Below are 7038 nucleotides of genomic sequence, written 5' to 3' on the forward strand. Positions count from 1 at the left end.
AACAGGTTAAATTCTAAATTCATTAGATAGTGCTACAGATATTTTAAGAAAAAATGAGCTTACCACAGTCTCTGCAATGATTCTTGGCTGCCTCAAAAGCCTTATAATATATGTCAATCCTCTTGTGACTATAAATACTAGGCATATCTGTAAAGTAGCCATCACGAGTGTAAAATCAAGAGGGTTATCACCTTGAAACACACCATTTGATGTCGGCTTCATGGGTGGGGGGCAAGCACTTGCAGAAGTAGCATTGGTAACCATTTTTACCACTACAAAGTCCAAAGCTACACCAGATTCTCACTTAAATTTCTACCAAAAATAGGAATCTTCTTTCAAATCTCATATAAGAACTAAAGATCGAGTAACTAGATCATCAAAATCCATATACGTGGGAATATATTCTTCTATTTAAATTTTCACATTCTCGTGACCTTATCAAGAAAAAGGACCTTAACTTCTAATCAATAGTGAAAATAAAAAACATGACAAGGTTTATGTGAATTTGTCACACCAGAAATCCATTCCCAAATTAAAGACCACTCTTTAGCGGGGACAGCATCTTTGGCCTGAAAACTCAAAGCGCACTAAAATAAAAACCACTGAAACACAACCAAGAATGCATCTTTCTTTTCTCTAGAACTTTCTATGACCTCGTTTTTCGTTTCTATAGCAAACACTTTCAAGCAATAAACAGAAGAGAATGGTCGTACATGAGAGCAGTAAACCAAAGATGATCCGTGGTTCATACAAATAGAAGTGTCACTACTAATTCGATTATAATTAAGGTTTGAATCTAAGGGCCCCGAAAATGTCAAATAAAAATTCATGAAGCAGAAAAAAAAAAGCTACCCCCACAAACCGATTGCAGACTGGCAGCGTGCAAGGAAAGAATTATAGGTACAAATTTATAAACCAATAGGAAACAAACAATACATATTTAACCAACACAAAGAAGTATAGTTGAAGTTAACATTGAGAATGCAAAGAGAAAAATAACGCAGACAAACTAACTGAATGGTTAGAGGCCTAGATCGAAGTCAAAACTCAGTAGAAAAGAGAAAGGAGAAAGGAGAAAGCGCTGTATGTTTTAAAATTGAGAAGCCAGTGATGGGAGCTAACTGAATGCAAGAAAGTAGAACTATATATAATGGTGAAAACTATATATAATGGTGAAAACTCAGATGCAGTCTGACTTCACGTGAAGTTGATAACTGACAACTGTTAGATAATTTGACTGATTATCAACTTCAGGTGAAGTTGACTGCACTTGACTTTCCACCATATATAATATATAAACAAGCTAATTCTGATTTGGTTTTCCCCCTACTTTTATGCGGTTATCTCTGAAGTTTTTTAATGGAAAATAGTTGGGCGAAAATTTCGAATCACACTCCTTCAATGAACTAACAACCAAGAAACTTTATAAGTAAAAGATTTCATAGAAAGCATACATTGCATGTTACTCCAACAACAGTAGTTAGATCATGAAGTACTTCTTAACACTTCCGATTGCGTCTTTTTACGAGAACCGTACCGGTCAATAAACTGGTAAAGTAACTGATTTACCGGTTTAATGGTTCGACCGGAGTTCAACCGGAATTCAATTACTTTAATTAAATATTAAATAAAATTATTAAAAATTTAATATATAATTTTAAATATTTAAATTCAATAATTTCTAACCTAATAAAATTTAAAATTTTACAATTTTACATAATAAATTAGCCATAACTTATCAATAAAAAATTCATAAATATCTTTAATCATCAAAGTTTATAACTAAAGTAGATCAAAATACATTTAAATAACAAATACATAATGTTCTACCACCAAATCAAACAATATTGACAAAAAAGTTTTCAACTAAACAAAGACACTAATCATAAAAAATCATATTCATAATTAACTGCTTCAAGAAAATAACAACTCTAAGAACAAAAAAATTAAGAAAAATAGCAACTCAAAATCACATTAATAACTACTAATAATCAAAACTATCCAAAACTCATAATCACAGTATCAACTCAGAAAATAGCAACAGTCAACAAAAATTGTTCCATCAATAAAATTAACTCAATCAAAAAATAGAAAAACCAGCAACATCATTATGGCAGAAAATAAAAACTTAGAATCACAGTAATAACCACTAATAATCAAAACTAACCAAAACTCAGAATCACAGTAGCAACTCAAAAAATAGCAACTTGGAATTTGTAATCTAATAATCAAAACTAACCAACAAATTACTAATAAACACTAACCATTGAATTTGCAAACAAAATCACAGTGCTAACTCCTGAATTTACAAACAAACAGATTATGAAGTATGAAATCAAACTGCAGCCACAAATTAAAAATAGAACAAAAACATAATTTAAAACTTACAAAAACAGAATTACAAAAACTGGTTAATTCATATAATTAACAACAACAACAACAACAACAACAACAAAGCCTTATCCCACTAAGTGGGGTCGGCTACATGAATCAAACGACGCCATTGTGCTCTGTCATGTATCATGTCTACAGAGAGACCGTTTACATGTAGATCTCGTTTGACCACCTCATGGATGGTCTTCTTAGGTCTTCCTCTGCCTTTCGCCCTTTGTCCATCTTCCATCTCATCCACCCTCCTGACTGGATGTTCTATCGGTCTTCTTCTCACATGTCCAAACCACCTGAGACGCGATTCAACCATCTTTTCCACAATGGGTGCTACTCCAACTCTCTCCCTTATATCTTCATTCCTTATTTTATCCAATCGCGTGTGACCACTCATCCATCTCAACATCTTCATCTCTGCCACACTCAGCTTATGTTCGTGCTCTCCTTTAGCCGCCCAACACTCCGTACCATACAGCATAGCCGGTCTTATAGCGGTGCGATAGAATTTACCTTTAAGTTTTAAAGGCACTTTTTTGTCGCATATAAAACCAGATGCACTCCGCCATTTTGACCAACCTGCTTGGATCCTATGATTTACATCATGTTCAATCTCTCCATTATCCTGTATGATGCACCCAAGATACTTAAAACTTTTAACTTTTCGTAAGGTGTTCTCTCCAATTTTCACCTCTATATTGGAGTTTTCCCTTCTCAGACTGAACTTACATTCCATATATTCCGTCTTGCTACGGCTTATGCACAGACCATACACTTCTAGAGCTTCTCTCCATAACTCCAACTTCTTATTTAGGTTTTCCCTTGACTCTCCCATAAGGACGATATCATCGGCAAAAAGCATGCACCATGGCACAGGCTCTTGGATGTGCTCTGTGAGTACTTCCAAGACTAATGTGAAAAGGTATGGACTTAAGGATGATCCCTGGTGTAATCCTATACCAATAGGGAATTCCTCTGTCACACCACCTTGAGTCTTCACACTAGTTGTGGCCCCATCATACATGTCTTTAATTGCCCGAATATATGCGATCCTTACTCTCCTCTTTTCTAAAACCTTCCATAAGACCTCCCTTGGTACCCTATCATACGCTTTTTCCAAATCAATAAACACCATGTGTAGATCCCTTTTATTACTACGATACCTCTCCATCATCCTTCTTAATAGGTATATCGCTTCAGTGGTAGATCTGCCTGGCATAAATCCAAATTGGTTCTCTGTTACTTGTGTCTCTTTTCTCAACCTCCGTTCTATCACCCTTTCCCATAACTTCATAGTATGACTCATAAGCTTAATCCCTCTATAATTTCCGCAACTTTGTATATCCCCCTTATTCTTGTAGATAGGTACCAAGGTGCTCTTTCTCCACTCATCAGGCATCTTCTTTGACCTTAAAATCTCATTAAAAAGCTTGGTTAACCAGTTGATGCCTTTTCCTCCAAGACCCTTCCAAACCTCAATCGGGATATTATCAGGTCCTACTTCCCTGCCATTTTTCATCTGCTTTAGAGCCTCTTTTACCTCGAAGTCTCGGATCCTTCGATAGTAGTCAAAGTTTTGATCTTCTTCTCTTGTGCATAATCGACCAAGGCTCGGAAGAGTCTTCTGTCCCTCATTAAATAACTCGTAGAAGTAGCTCTTCCACCTTTCATTAATCTTCTCCTCTTGAGCCAACACCTCTCCATCCTTATCCTTTATGCACTTAACCTGATCCAAATCTCTCGTTCTTCTTTCCCGGCTCTTTGCAATTCTATATATACCTTTTTCTCCTTCTTTCGTGTCCAAAGACTGGTAGAGACCCTCATATGCTCTTGTTCTTGCTTCACTTACAGCCACTTTTGTCTCTTTCTTAGCCGCCTTATATTTTTCCCAGTTATCTGCATTGCGGCATAAAGACCACTCTTTAAAGCATTCTCTTTTTATCTTTATCTTTTCTTGTATACTCGCATTCCACCACCAGGACTCCTTGTCTCTTGGTCCTATTCCTTTAGATTCACCAAAACTTTCTTTTGCTGTTCTTCTAATAACTTCTGCCATCTCCCTCCACATCTCTTCCGCGCTTCCATTCCCATCCCACCTTGCCTCTTCTCCTACCCGTCTTAGGAAGCTTCTTTGTTCCTCACCTTTCATCCGCCACCACCTCGTCCTTGGGTTCTTCGTATGATGTCTTTTCCTCAACTTTTGCTCAACGCGAAAATCCATGACGAGCACCCTATGTTGTGTTGTCAAACTCTCTCCCGGGATAATTTTACAGTTAATGCAAAATTTCCGGTCGACTCTCCTCAACAAGAAGAAGTCGATTTGAGAGCTTGTCATGCCACTCTTATAGGTTATAAGATGTTCGTCTCTCTTTTTAAAACATGTATTTGCGATGAGAAGATCAAAAGTTGAGGAAAAGTCCAAAATAGTTTTACCCTCGGCATTGATCACCCCGAAACCATGGCCTCCGTGAATACTCCCATATCCAGTCACTTCTCTCCCAACATGGCCATTTAAATCTCCTCCTAAGAAAATCTTATCTCCCAAAGATATGCCTTGAACTAAACTCTCTAGATCCTCCCAAAACCTTATCTTGTGTTGTTCGTCCGAACCCACTTGCGGTGCATAGGCGCTAATCACATGAAAAACACCTCCCTCCACCACAAGTTTGATAGAGATTATCCGATCTCCCACCCTCTTGACATCAACTACGTCCTTCTTCCACTGCTTATCCACAATTATTCCAACTCCATTCCTATTCTTCACCTTTCCTGTATACCAAAGTTTGAAACCAGAAGAATCCAACTCCCTAGCCTTTGCACCAACCCATTTCGTTTCTTGTAGGCACATAATGTTAACCTTCCTCCTTGTCATGGTATCCACCACCTCCATGGACTTTCCTGTTAGAGTGCCTATGTTCCATGTCCCAAATCTCAACCTTTTGTCGTTTCGACCTTTACCAATAATCAACAGAAATTAAATCCAGAAGACAACAATCAAAAAATAACATTTAACCCAACAAAACAACATGCAACAATCAACATAATTAAATCTAAAAAAATAATTAACTCCCAAAAATGAAACTGAAGCGGTGTACGGATTGAGGCTTTCAAACTCAGAAATTCAATAACTCAAAATAAGCATAAATTAACAAACTCAGAATTAGAAATCAGAAAACCAAATAAAAGTACAAAGAGGGGATCGAAGATAGAGGCTTGATGCACACGAGAGAGAGAGAGAGAGAGAGAGAGAGAGAGAGAGAGAGAGAGAGCGATCGAAAATGAGGACAGAGATACGATTTCAGGGTGGCCGACGACGACAAGGACAGAGACGGCGACGCCAACAGCAGCTTCGAGCATACCTGGCGATGCGAGGTGAAGGGATCTAGGAGAAGAGGATCGCAACGGTGGGGCTCGACGCTGGATGAGGAGAAGAGATCGTCGGCGACGGCGGCGCTGGCCGTTTGCTGCTGCTGCTGGCTGTCTGGAAGAGAGAGAGAGAGGCTGCTAGGGTTTCTTCTATGCGAGCGCAGAGAGAGAGAGAGAGGGGCTGGGTAGGTGTGTAAAGGGATGGCAAAATTCTCCGAGACGCGGGGATCCTTACGGGGACTGCCCCAAATGGGGATCCGACTATGGGGAATTTTTACCGTGGAGATGGGAACGGGAGACAAAATTCCCCCGAGGCAAGCGTGGGGACCCGAGCGGGGATCTCCGCCCGATCTCCGTTAATCCCCGAAGTTCATAAATTTACTGAATTGTTCTTAATAGTTTATTTTTCACATATGTTTTTTAGTCATTTCACACACACACACACACACATTGCACACACACAGACACACACACAACCTCTCTGCAGCCACCCTCTCGTCGCTCTCCCTTCTCACCGCATCGTTACACCTCACCGTGCCATGATCCTCACTGCGTCGTGCTCTCTATTTGTGGCGTTCCTTTCCGTAACTTTATCATCATGTCCATTCTCCTCTCTGTTGCAGCGTCTCCCACCTTGTCCACTTCTCTATCCTTTGGCTCGCCGTTATGTTCTCCCACTGCGTCATTTCGAAAGAAGTCACCATCTTGTCGTTTAGATTTTTTGTATAAAATCTTGTTATTTTTGTATAGAATGGATACTTACATCTCTATTCATATGGAAATTAATAATTAGTTAGAACTATCAGATAGATAGAGAATAGGGTCCCCGCGAGGAATGGGGCCCTGTGGGGAATGGGGATGTGGAGCAATATTCCCCCACGGCGGGGAACGGGGGCGGGGACGGGGAGTAAATCTGGGGGCGGGGATGGGGAGCAGGGAGGCATTCCCCGCCCCGCCCTGCCCCATTGACATCTCTTGTGTTAGTGAGAGAGAGAAGGGAGAGGGACCGCAGGGTTTATGTGTTTTTTTTTAAATCTAAAACCGAGAAATAGTTCACCGGTTAACCTTCGATTTGACCGATTTTTTAACCGGTTTTTTGTCAAATGGTTTTTCACTCAACCGAATCGGCTAAGAGATTGATTATCGGTTAACTCGATTGAACCGGTCGATCCGGTTCGATTTTCAGAAAAGTCACTTGTTTGCTGAATAGATTCTCATTGGAGAAACGTCACTGTAAATAGCACCAACAGACCCGGGCAAGGCAGCCAAGCAGGGAAGGAGAAATTC

The sequence above is a fragment of the Arachis hypogaea genome, chromosome 5 (assembly GCF_003086295.3).
Source record: "Arachis hypogaea cultivar Tifrunner chromosome 5, arahy.Tifrunner.gnm2.J5K5, whole genome shotgun sequence".
NCBI classification, from domain to species: Eukaryota; Viridiplantae; Streptophyta; class Magnoliopsida; order Fabales; family Fabaceae; genus Arachis; species Arachis hypogaea.